At 32.4% G+C, this 13,409-nt stretch overlaps 1 long non-coding RNA gene across 1 annotated transcript in view; it reads right to left on the reverse strand.

The window, feature by feature from the left end:
• The window catches only part of LOC145307656 (uncharacterized), a 129,922-nt gene that overhangs the window by 46,527 nt on the left and 69,986 nt on the right, over positions 1-13,409 (reverse strand). The gene's annotated exons all lie outside the window — the stretch shown is intronic.

A 13,409-nucleotide genomic window follows, 5' to 3' on the forward strand; every position in this document is an offset into this window, starting at 1 on the left:
GACATCAAGCTACTTTGTATTATAGATATTATTTTTTTTTGTATTGATTCTTTAAATATCTTTGTCAGGGATCTAAAGGGATAAGACAATGGCAGATACACTGAAGTATATCCTTCAATGATGATTCACAAATTTAACCCTTCTGTAGATTAAAATTAGTGGTTGATACGTTTGAACACTCAACACAATGACACAACCAATTAAATTTGATAAAAGTTTCCAAAGTTGTTGAGCCAACAAATACGAAAACTTTGGGGACCATTGTAATAAAAAGTTCATTGTCCCCTCACTCGCTGCTACAGTTTGCTAAATTCGCAGGTTAAATTTATATCAAAGGGACTGTGAACAAGAAAATTTCTCATCAGATTATCAAACCTTAACATCATCTCATTCATATAATCTCAAATATAGGGCAAAACTGTCTCTTGTTTTCTTAAAAAACGGCTTTTTCCGCCGAATTTTACCAAAACGTTCAGATTTTCCCTGTTTTTTTCCTTTTTCCCTCCCAAAATACCATAAAATCAAGGCATTATACCTGAATATTTTTGTTAATAGGACGTTTTTGGTTGATCAGTGTAGTGAAATGTGCTTAGAAAATGTTAAGATTTAATAATCAGATGAGAAATTTTTACGTTCACACTCCCTTTAAGAAAGTCGACTGAAATTTATTGTAACGATTGCTACCACTTATACTTTGGAAATAGTTTTGATATTTTTGGCGATTTCTCTTTGTGGTACCCTCCCCCAAAAAATAAACCTTCCTAGAACCTATGAGAAGCTACCCTGTAATGGAGAACTATATCGGTTCAGCGGTTAGCAAGATTTCTTGGTACAAACAGACAGACAGAATCCTATTACTTTTATTTGCGTATCTATCCTTTTAATAAAGTAAAAAGGATGTTTGTTTGTCTGTTTGTAACAAAAGATCTCGCTAACCGCTGTACCGATCGGGTTCTTCTTAACAGGGTAGCTTCTCATGGGTCCCGGGAAGGTTTATAACAATTTTGGGGGAGGGTACCGCCACCCTCCCAAGAGAAATAACAAAAAAATCGATTTGTTTTTTAATATTCTCGTAGAGACTTGAACGCAACATAGACAAATTATTTCTTTAATTAGATATTTAAAATATAATAAATATTTAAAGTGCCACTTGAGGCCTCTAGGGGCGTAGCCGCTATACTTACTTAAACTATATTACTTTATTACTACATAGTATTACTAGTAAATAGTAATAATTGTCTTCTGTATTCGCCAATTTCTCATCCCAATAAGTTTCACTAAAAAAAAAAAGAGATAATTTTTTAGCGAAAAGTCCAATAAAAAATGTCATACAATACAAATGACCAATAAAAAGGCTAGTATACAATTTACCATTGGTTAATTACAATGTATACTGGCCTATCATTGATTATTTGTTGTATATGATTTTTTATTGGACAGTATACGCTGTTTCGATTAATTTTATCAAAACAAGGATGACAACATCCATAAAAACAAGCTCTAAAATTAGACTAAGAGGACAAACAAACATTTATAACATTGAAGAGTATCAGAACTTTCTTATTTCGATTAGGCTATGCTTTCTATATAGAACTAAACTAAATCGATATGACAATTCTAACATGTCTAAATTAACAAAACTGTTATTGTCTGTATGTCTGCCTGTCTGTCTATCTTACCATCCAGGAACTTCACTAGGATCACTACACTGTCCAGTTCTCTTTGACTGCCTGTCTGTCGGTCTGTCTGTCTATCTGCCTGTCTGTGTGTCTTTCCATCTTACCATCCAGGGACTTCACTAGGATCACTACACTGTCCAGTTCTCTTTGACTGCCTGTCTGTCGGTCTGTCTGTCTATCTGTCTGTCTGTGTGTCTTTCTATCTTACCATCCAGGGACTTCACTAGGATCACTACACTGTCCAGTTCTCTTTGACTGCCTGTCTGTCGGTCTGTCTGTCTATCTGTCTGTCTGTGTGTCTTTCTATCTTACCATCCAGGGACTTCACTAGGATCACTACACTGACTAGTCCCATTGTTTGTCTGACAGTCTGTCAGACAAACCCAAAGATGAAACACAAAATTAACCCTTTTGTAGATTACAATTATTGGTTGAAACGTTTGGACACTCAACTCAATGAAACAACCAATCAAGATTCAATAACAGTCCCCAAAGTTGTTAAGCTAACGAATAAAAAAACGTTATTATAAAGATTTGAGACTAGTGTAATAAACAGCCCCCTGTCCCCTCCCTCCCTGGTTGTATAGCGCTGTTAGAGTGAGAGGTTAAAAATATTTATCTGAGAGAGAGAGAGAGGGGACAATAAGCAGTTTATTACTCTGGTCTCCAAAGTTTTCTTATTCAGTGAACTTTGATTGGTTGTTTCATTAAGTTGGATATTAATCGGTTTCAAATGGATACAAGAATAGTTATTTCTAGCATCGTATTATAAACAGCTTTTCGCGGATATAGAATGTACAATTATAAGATTAAAACCAGTTTTTTTAGCACTTGAAGGCACGGGCTAATCTTTTGATTGTAAATTTTTATATTCATAGAAAGTTGGATATAATATGATGCTAGACATAGTTCTTTTATGGATGAGAACCGGTTCTAATCCACCGGATATTAATCGGTTTTGAATGAATACAAGAAAAAATATTAGTTAAGAGAAATATTGTTGACAATCTGATGGATGTGGCAGTCTTTCATGGTTTCCAAATAATATAAAAACTTGGTTTTTAAAACAGTTGAGTCGTGAAATACTCTAGCCTATAAATAGGTTTTTAAACTGTTACATGAATCATCATGTTTGATTTAGAATTGATAGAACTATTCTAACAAGTTAAAGTTATTTATTACTGGCGTAGGATAAATCTTTTTGTAAGACAATGTATACAAAAGTTGTATAGATAAAATTATTGTAAAACCTAATCCAAATTTCAAGGATTTTTATTTGGAAGGACAGGGGAGGGTAAAAACTTTTTTTTGTAGGAGGAAAAACATTTGAATTTCTCCCCCCCCCCCAAAAAAAAAATCCATAAAAGTTGAAACAAATTTTCTACAACTTTGGGTACCAATATAAATTAAAGTCCAATGTCTCCTCCCTCCCTGAAAAATCAAAAATATTTCTAAATTGATAAGAAATCTATTTCCTTTCATAATTCAAATAAAGTTACAGAAAATCTTAGCGTCATAACTAAAGACATTAAAAGTTGTACCTACTGCTATAATGAAAGAGTAGAGTGAGTGACGAAGACCAAAATACATAACTTTAGTGTTACTTTTGATTCCTGTGACGTCATATAATGAGGAAGATGAGAGGAGAAGTGGGAAAGAAATTCCCTAAAAAAGAGATGGAGAATATGACGTCAAAAGAGGTGCAAATGTTTTGTATTTTGGTCTTCGTCAAGGGGATGCATTCATTCAAACTCATATCTTGAACAGTTAGGACGATTTATGCTATATATTTTCTAAAACAAAAACCACTAAATTACATTTTTTATGACATTTTGATTCAAACTTAAAGTTACATCGGTAGTAGCATAACAAAGTGTCTCAAAAATCAGCCATGTGACGTCATAAAAATGAGTGATTATCTATATCTTTTTTAGGTGTTTTCTTTTAAAACATTTAAAACAAGCTGATTTCAAACATTTTTAATAAGATTTTCTGTATTATATATAATTATTAAAAAAGTTATGAATTTCTTAGTAAAATCGAGAAACGTAAAAACAATTTCGATTTTTTTTATTTCTCTTGGGAGGATGGTGATACCCTTCCCCAAATAGTTATAAACCTTCCCAGGACCTATGAGAAGCTACCCTGTTAAGGAGAACCCAATCGATTCAGCTAGATCCTTCGGTACAAACACACAGACACACAAACATCCTGTTACTTTATTAAGGATAAACATACTATATAAATTAAATTTAACAAGGATGTCAACATCTATAAAAGCGAAGCTCTTAATCGAACACTAACTCTTGTAGAGTGTTAAACCTTAATAATCAGTATAATAATTTAAGTGTCTTAACAAAATTGTACATAAATTTGTTGCAAAATTGTGAAAATACAGGATACAGTCTACAGCATACTTTCATTTTTAGGATTTAATTATAGAGATGCCTTGCTTGTACCAAGATGTTCTAGGAATCATTATTCCATAAATCAGATTAGTAGGATAATTATTTTATACAAAATTTTAAAACTCTTTTTTTTAAATTGATGTAGGAACTTTCTGGCAAAGTAACTTTTAGGTCAGCAGAAGAATAAAATTTAAAGAATTAGAAGTGTATTTTGAGTAACAGGTCTAGTAATCATCATACAAAGTTTGAAATTGATAAGACAATTCTAACAAAAAGATCCAACTGTTACGGACGGACCCTAAGTATAGAAAAGTATTTTAAAATATCTTATTAAAAAGTCAAACATGTTTTACCTTGTCTATAAACTTTATTTCTTAGAACAAGATAATTTTTTTTAAAGCGAAGCTTTTCTATAATTAGGGTTGGTCCGTCCGTCTGTTACAGTTAGCTCTTTTCTTTAATTCAAACAGGTTAGAATTGTCCTATCGATTTCAAACTTTGCATGCTGATTCCTTTAACAGTTATGTACGACTTAGAAAGCGCAGCAACTCTGTAATCATTACCAGAAAATACCATTTAAAACAAACTGATTTTTTACTTTTTTGACAATTTTTTTTGAATATTTAAATCATCCTATTCATCTGATTTTTTGAATACTGATTCCTATTACAACAAGGTATAGTGTTATAAGCGAAGCATGTCTATAATCAAGTCCTAAAAACGTAAGTATGTCCTTAAACAGTACCATGCATTTAATCAGTTTTGCATCAAATTTACTTAAAATTTCGTATAGACATATGCATTAATATTCAGTTCTTACACTCTACAAGTATTAATGTTCGTTTGTCCTTCCATTTCAGAGCTTCGCTTTTATGGATGTTGTCATCCTTGTTAAAATCCAATCTGCATAGAACGACTGAAAATTTTCTGGTTATTTAATCGCAAAAATAATTTTCTCAACAAAAAGTTATTTTATACCCTTAAAAGTCTGTACGGTTCAAGTGGTTCCAAAGACACCCCCCCCCCCCCTCTCCCTCAGAAGGACATACAAACCGACATTTCGAATTTAAAGAGTAGTTTTATTACTATATCATGGCAAGGTGTTCGGCCGCCGAAAAAAATCAGATTTAAAACGTTGTTGCGGCTTAAAAGCAGTCCGACTGCTATGGTCGTTTTATACTTAATTATGCTCCATACCAATAACAATATTACCAAAAAGCTTTAATCATATATATTTTGTAGAAGGCACAAAAATCAGTTCTAAAAATTTGGCCAAAAAGCTGCTTAAAAGCAGTCTGACCGCTATGGACGTTTTATACTTAATTATGCTCCATAATAAAAGCAATATTGACAAGAATTTTCAACCGTCTATCTTTTATAGAAGCCGAAAAAATCAGTTTTAAAAAGTAAAAGCGCCTAAAACTCTGCTTAAAAGCAGTCCAACCGCCAAGGATGTTTTTTACTTAATTATGCTTCATAATGAAAGCAATATTGACAAGAAGTTTCAGCTATCTATCTTTTATGGGAGCCAAGTAAAACATGTTTTCCTCCAAAACGGACATATGGACAATTTAAAATATAGAGTAATTTGGCTACTAAAAAAACTAATACAATTTTTATTATTATTATTATTTACTTAGTATAAAAAAGGATTTCCTACACAAAACATTCTTTGAATGACAATTTCAATAATTCATTGGGTATAGTCCCTTTCGTGGCAACGCCTCTTAAGGGGCGTTTTGTTGTATTTATACAGTAGCTTTTGATAGGTTAGGTAATTGCTCCGCAGGGTTAGGCAATTTGCCCCGCAGTGGCTAGAATAAGGGGAAAAGCTACTTTTAAAAATACGACGAAATGCCCCTTAAGAGGCGTTGCCACGAAAGAGACTATACCCCAATAACTAATAATTTGGATCCAGTTGAAATTTATCTAATTTTCCCAGCATGGCTTCGAATCCGCTGGATTAGAACCGGTTCGGTCAGCCATACTGAAAAATCATGTATAGCATCGTATTACTGCTGACAATTTTCCACGAATATTTAAATAAAATCTGTAAAAATTAAAACCAGTTTTGTTAAACCAGGCCTTTGGGTCCCTCCAAGCAAACAAAACTAATTATAATCTTTCATTTTAATATCCGCGGCAAGCTGACTATAAAACGATGCGTTAAATAACTATTATTAAAACTTTAAAGGCTGCTTACGGTCAAACGGCAGATTTTACAGATAAATTTAACACATTATTAGAGTTAGATTAATATCAGGGATGGGGATATTATGTTTATTATCATTAGGGATCAATATCCATTGTCTTATCCCTTAGGACCCATACTTCACCCCCCCCCCCAATTATATTAAACAAATCACCCCCCTGTGGAGATTAAAATTATTGGTAGAAAAGTTAAGACATATCTATTTTTATAAACTAGTTAAGAGCCGCTAGCCGTTTTGCCGTAAGCAACCGTTAAAACTGCCTTCATAGAACTATCCAATTTTTTTCAATAGTTTTAATAATTGTTTAATACTACTAATTTCATATAATTAATACATATATTAGTACATAATAGTATATTTGGCAGGGCCCGACAGCCGCCCATAAAACCGCCAAATTATCTATACAAAATACGGCGGTTTTTTTAGGAGGCGGCTACCAAGTCCTGAATTTTGGTTTGTTAGTAGAATTAATTTGGTATAAAAGAGGGGTAAAAGCTCATTTTTTTAACGAATAAAAATTAGGGTTGGGCTGGATATCCGGCCATTTTTAATATCCGGCCGGATACCGGATATTGAAACTATTCGGATACCCGATCGGACATTTGGTCTTTTTCAATATCCAGCCGGATTTCCGGCATTTGAAATCAGCTGGATATCCGGTATCCGGCCAAAAAAGTATCCGGTCCAACCCTAATAAAATACAAATAATCAAGTAGGTAATAGGTAATTGGTGGGGGAGGGATGTGCAATTTCTGCAAAGAAATGCACCAAAAACCGCCGTTTTTTACTGTTATCCCCAATAAATGGCGGTTTTTGGTATATTTTCTTCCAAAAAGTTACAAATCTTCCACCCCCCCCCCCTTTCCCCTAAATAAACATGGCAATACTTGGTAATTAATATATATTTCTAGTTTAGTTTTATATAGACAATTGACTGCGGATAAGAAAATTAAATATCAAATAGGTATTTGTTATATTGGTATTTTAGATTTTGCTTTGTTTCTATAATTTATGCATGTTACGTCCAATGGGGGGGGGGGGGGTAAAGAGGTGTTAACCCCCCTCATCAACCCTTCATTTTACCCCCTTAAAATTTTATAAAATACATTAGATTACCCCCTCCTATCAAACCTTTGAAACCCTCAAACATTTAAAACCCATCATTTTACTTCCCTCAACATAAAAAGCTTGGACGTCCTTCATTCATACTATACATGAATTTTCATTCCGAATTTTAAACAGTTTGTAAGCCGTGGCTGATTTTTTAAAGAAAAAAATCTTCAAATTTTCAAAGAAAAATCTATGAACTGAAATATATTGAAAAGACAAATCCTCCTATAGAAATCAAAACGAAAATCTTTTAAATCAGGGCTCGGCAGCCACGCATAAGCCTCAAATTAAAATCCGCTTGCGTGCAAATGATAAAATTCTGAAAATGTAGTTTGTCTGTTTAGAAAAAGGTTTTGACATCCAGCTGAATTTTAAGGTTATAATATGATGATTTTACTAAAGCTTAAACGCGGTTAAAGCACGGCTGCCGAGACCTGATAAAAATTATCAATTTATATTTTCATATCCAAAGCCAACTATCAAAACCAACCAAAAAAAAACATATTTTCTTTTAATGAAATATTTCTAAAAAGTTAAATAATACTGTTAAAGTACAAAAAAATTAATTTATCTTAGGATTAAACTTTTTTTTAAATGAAATTGCTAAATATAAAAATAATTCCTTACAGTTTTTTTTTATAGATAATATTTTACAAAATATAACTAAAAGCATAAAATTAAAATTAATATTTTTATACAATAAACTTTGGTTGTTAGTAGACTTAGTTAATATTCTATTAAGTTTTTAGGTTAAGTGCAGTTCACGGTAAAATATTACTGGTAACGAATATTTCCAAAAATCTGTCAATTTTAAAATCTTCTAACGGCCAAACGGTGGAATATGCTCGCACAGAATTTTAACCGACAAAAAAAGCCTTGCACAGTTAATTCGCAGTGTACATAAATGCGCGAAAAAGACTTTTTTTACTAGTTTTTCTTCAGTGAAGCTTTCCCTGTGCATCATTGGATCTTGACTATTCCAGATTATTTGTTGGCCGCTTATTATTTATTATTATTTCATGTCGCTTAACACAGTGTGCGGGCATGACATGTACGTTCAGCCGTTTGGCAGCTAGCAGCCTTAAAAATTCATAGATATTCGTTACCAGAAATATTTTACCGTGAACTGCAGTAGATCCAAGTTTTTTTAATCATAGAGGCCAGTGAGTAATATGTATTACCCCAAACCACAGGTTTATAATAAATATATATTATCAGAATGTACAAATTATTATTTTAAAGACTTTTATGGTAATCATTTTAAAAAATTCGCATTTTTCTTTTACATTACATGATTCTAATATCTTAAGAAAACTATCTATTTGCTATTTGTTAATTAAAAAGGGGGGGGGGGTATTACAATAGCTTTAAAAACTTATTGCCCCCCAATTCTTAATGTTTTAAACACCCCTACAAAATACTAAGCGAAGGGGGCAGGGGGTGGATAACACCCCCCCCCCCCCACATTATTTTTAAGCACAAATATATATATTAGGTTAGGTATATAAAATTAAAATGTATAAAAATATTGTAAAGTGGTAAGTTAATTATAAATTAATAATATATAAATTAGAAAAAATATAGGTTTAGTAAAAATGTTAGGTTATAACTTAAAAATTCATAAAATTAAAAATTAAAACTTTTTTTATTAATTTGTTAAACCTACTAATAATCATATTATTTTACTAATATAAATTGAATAAATGTGTAAAAATTAGCTCCTCTTGCCTAAAAACAGGTCTTTACAGCCACAAGCCAGCCCCCAAATTAAAGTCGCTTTGCTGCTTAAATATTTTTCCTGGGATGGGGTGTGCTTGCAGAGAGAGAGAGAGAGAGAAAATACAAATTTTAGAGAAAGAGAGAAAGATAGAAAGAAAGACGTAGGTACATAGAGAGAGAGAGAGAGAGAGAGAGAAAGAAAGAGAGAGAGAGATAGAATGAGAGGGAGAGAGAGAAGGGTGGGAGGGAAAGTGCTCTAGAGAGAGAAAGAGAAAGCGGGAGAAAAAAGATATAAATTTTAGAAAAAGAGCTAGAAATGAAGATGTAGGTACATAGAGAGAGGGAGAGAAAGAAAGCGAGAGAGAGATAGAATGAGAAAGAGAGAGAGATAGAAAGAGAGAGAGAAAGAAAGTTCTTAATATTGATAGCATCCATAACGACTAGTTGATGGCTGGCCAAGAAAGGTGCCGAGCCCCGAGATAGATAAAGAAAGAGTTAGAGAGAGATAGACAAAAAGAAAAAGCGCGAAAGAGAGAAAAACAAGGATGACAACATCCATAAGTAGCGAAGCACAAAAAATTGTAGATGGGAATACGAACAGGTAGATTTAAAAGGTTTTTACTAAAATCAAGAATAGATTTATTGGATAAGATAAATATGAATCCTTGTTTTATTTTGCATGAAGACGATGGCCAAAGTAAATTATATAAAAGATGCTCATAACAATGGGAAAAATTATTTTGATACTGATATCCCATAAAAGTTTGAAAATTGGATCAAAATAAACAAAGATCTTGGGAAATATGTAAAACATATAAAAATAGCCAAAAACCTGATAAAAGGCAGTCTGGCCGCCATGGTTGTTTTCTTGAAACGACAAAAAAATTAATTTTTAAATCCTTAAAAACTTTAAAAATTTGGAAAATCGGACCATATACACTGAAGATATGGAAAAAAGTGTTAAATATATTTATAAATAGCCTAAAACCTGCCAAAAAGGCAGTCTGGCCGTCATGGTTATTTCCTTTAAAGACGGGAAATTTAATTTTGATATCTACAACTGAAAAAATTTTGAAAATCGGTCTATAAACACTGAAGATATGGAGAAAAATGTTAAAAATATAAAAAAAACAGCCTAAAACCTGCTGAAAAGGCAGTCTGGCCGTCATGGTTGTCTTCTTTAAAAGACGGGAAATTTAATTTTGATATCTATAACTGAAAAATTTTTGAAAATCGGACCATACACTGAAGATATGGAGAAAAATGTGAAAAATATAAAAATAGCCTAAAACCTGCTAAAAAGGCAGTCTGGCCTTCATGATTGTTTCTTTAAACGACAGGAAATTTAATTTTGATATCTGTAACTGGAAAAATTTTGAAAATCGGACCATAAACACTGAAGATATGGAGAAAAATGTGAAAAATATAAAAATAGCCTAAAACCTGCTAAAAATCGGTCCGACCGCAAATGATGTTTTATAGTCAATTGTGCTCCTTAATAATGGGAATGTTGTCAAAAAATTTCAGCATTCTATCTTTTATAGGAGCTGAGTAAATCCTATTTCCCCCATAGCGTTACGGACTGACTGACGGACTGACGGACGGACGGACAAAGTGAATTATAGAGTAGCTTCGCTACTAAAAAGAGAGGGAGAGAGAAAAACAAAAGGTTCTAAATATTGATAGCGACTGTTTGGTAGCTGCCGAGCCCCGCAAATAAGAATTTAAAAAGGTACATAATAATTATCATTGATGATCTGGGAATTTCAAAAATAAATGCAAAACTGTAGAATTTTGAAATGTACAACATTGTAAAAGAAAAGTGGAGTAACTAGGGATCAAAAGGGATAAGACAATGGCCGATAAATTGAAGTAAATTCCCAATGATGATATACAAAATTACCCTTTTTGTATAATGGTAGTTAAAACGTTTAAGCAAACCAATCAAAATTCAAGTCCCCAAAGTTATCATAAAACTTTGGGGACTAGTGTAATAAACAGCCTAATGTCCCCTCTCTACTTGAAAAGAAACACATAAAACAAATTTAATTGAAAATCCCAGGAAGGGAGGGGACATTGGACTGTTTATTACACTAGTCCCCAAAGTTTTATAATAACGTTTTCCTATTCGTTGGCTTAATAACATTGGAGACCTTTATTGAATCTTGATTGGTATTCAGTTGAGTATCTAAACATTTCAATCAACCACTATTAAAATATACATATAAGAAGAAATTTTGTGTATCATCATTGGGTATGTACATAAATTTATTGGCCATTGTTTTTATCCCTTTAGATCCCTGATCTTATAGCATCACAGGAGTAGTGTTTCAAATGCAAAAAAATGCTTGATTACAAAAAAAATATTTTTAAAAAGCTATATTCTACATTAAAATGGAGCTTTTTAGTTTAAGCTAAGTAATACAGAAATTTTCAAAAATAAATATTACAATTTTCTTCCTATTTTACAAGGGAATTATTACATATAACCTTTTCCAGTATGGCTTCGAAACCGATAAATATCCGCTGGATTAGAACCGGTTTGGTTAGCCATACTGAAAAATCATGTATAACATCGTATTACAGACATTAATCCATGAATATTAAAATAAAAATTATAAAACTAATACCAGTTTTGTTAGCAAGGGCCTTCGTCCCCCTGCACTGGTACTAACAAACTGGTTTTAATCTTATAATTTTTCATTTTAATATCCGCGGATAGATGTCTATAATACAATAATATAAATAACTATTCTACTAAAACAGACACAATACAATTCAAATCTAACCACTTTTTCATTTCAAAATCAGGGAAAAAAAAATTTCAAAATTAGTGTTGGGTTGTAGTCAAATGCTCTTATTAAGCTAATTTTAAAATCAAACTAAATCTATTTTATGAAAAATTTTAAGTTTGAAAATTTCAAGTTCAAATTTGATCCCCTAAAAGCTTCCACTCATCCATGATGAAAAACAAATATTCATACTTTTCAATTCTTTACAACTTTGCTTTTATGAAGTTGTTCATAAAACCACTCTATATATAATTTATCTAAGGCTGAATTTCCGTGACCTTAGCAAAGCAACTGATAAAAATGGCCATTGATTAATTAACTCCCTTCAGGAGTGGTTTTATCAAGAACTTTATAAAAGCAAACTTGTTCAAAATTTTAAATTAATAATCTTTGCTTTTCTTGTCATGATTGTGCGGTAACTCCTAGAGGATGAAAATTGAACTTAAAATTTTCAAATAGAATTATCTCAAAAGTTAGATTTAGTTGGATTTTAAAATTAACAAAGGACGTTATTAGACCTACCTAATGATACAATTGCAAAAGCACTTTTGCCTAACACTAAAATAAACTTTTTTCATCTGGCCATGGAACAGTGAAATATATTTAAAAGATAAAGGTATAAGACAATGGCTGATAAATAGATGGACATCCCGATGATGAAACACAAAGTTACCCCTTCTGTTTATTAAAATTAGTGGTTGAAACGTTTAAATACTCAACCAAATAAATTAACCAATCAAAATTCACTAAAGTTCCCAAAGTTGTTAGGCCAACGAATAAGAACACGTTAATATAAAACTTTGGGGACTAGAGTAATAAACATCCCATTGTCCCATCTCTCTCTGTGTGACGTATTAAGAGCATTTGACTGTAACACAACACCCAACTTTAAGGAATTATGCGAAATTTACACAATTTCTTTTTACGATCAAGATTTGAAGATTTTTGCAACTTAGAAGGATAATTTAAGCTTTTTTTTCTTGGTGTATTGTATCTATTAACCCTTAACGGTCGGGGGGGGGGCGTTGAACGCCCCCCCATCCGGTTTTTTCTATCTCATTTTCTGTGTGTGAAAGATAAAGAGCCCAAACTGCTTGACTTTTTAAGTATGGGTATGACACACAACTGAGAGTTGAAATTTTTTGAATATCTCCATCCTGGCGGGCACAGGATGCCAGCAAACCTGGCAGGGTCATCCAGGTAAAGAGCAAAAATATTTTTTTTACTAAAACAAAGCATTTTATCATACCAAAATACTAAAAAATCCTCTAGTAGTACATCCTTATATGAAATACAGGTGTTCAAGTCACTTTCAGGTTCCAGGTATGATCCTGCAGGTCCTGATCCTCCAGGTCTCCAGAAATCTTTAAAAGGCTCCTGTGGCCGCAATTTTTGACTTAGAGACTTCAAATTTAAAACTTAAGCTTTTCTTACATGTCTACATAACATATTAAAATTTCATGAAGATCCGCCGCCGTTTTCCCGCCG

Source organism: Acartia tonsa, chromosome 15, assembly GCF_053477335.1.
Source record: "Acartia tonsa isolate MP-2025a chromosome 15, ASM5347733v1, whole genome shotgun sequence".
Taxonomy (NCBI): domain Eukaryota; kingdom Metazoa; phylum Arthropoda; class Copepoda; order Calanoida; family Acartiidae; genus Acartia; species Acartia tonsa.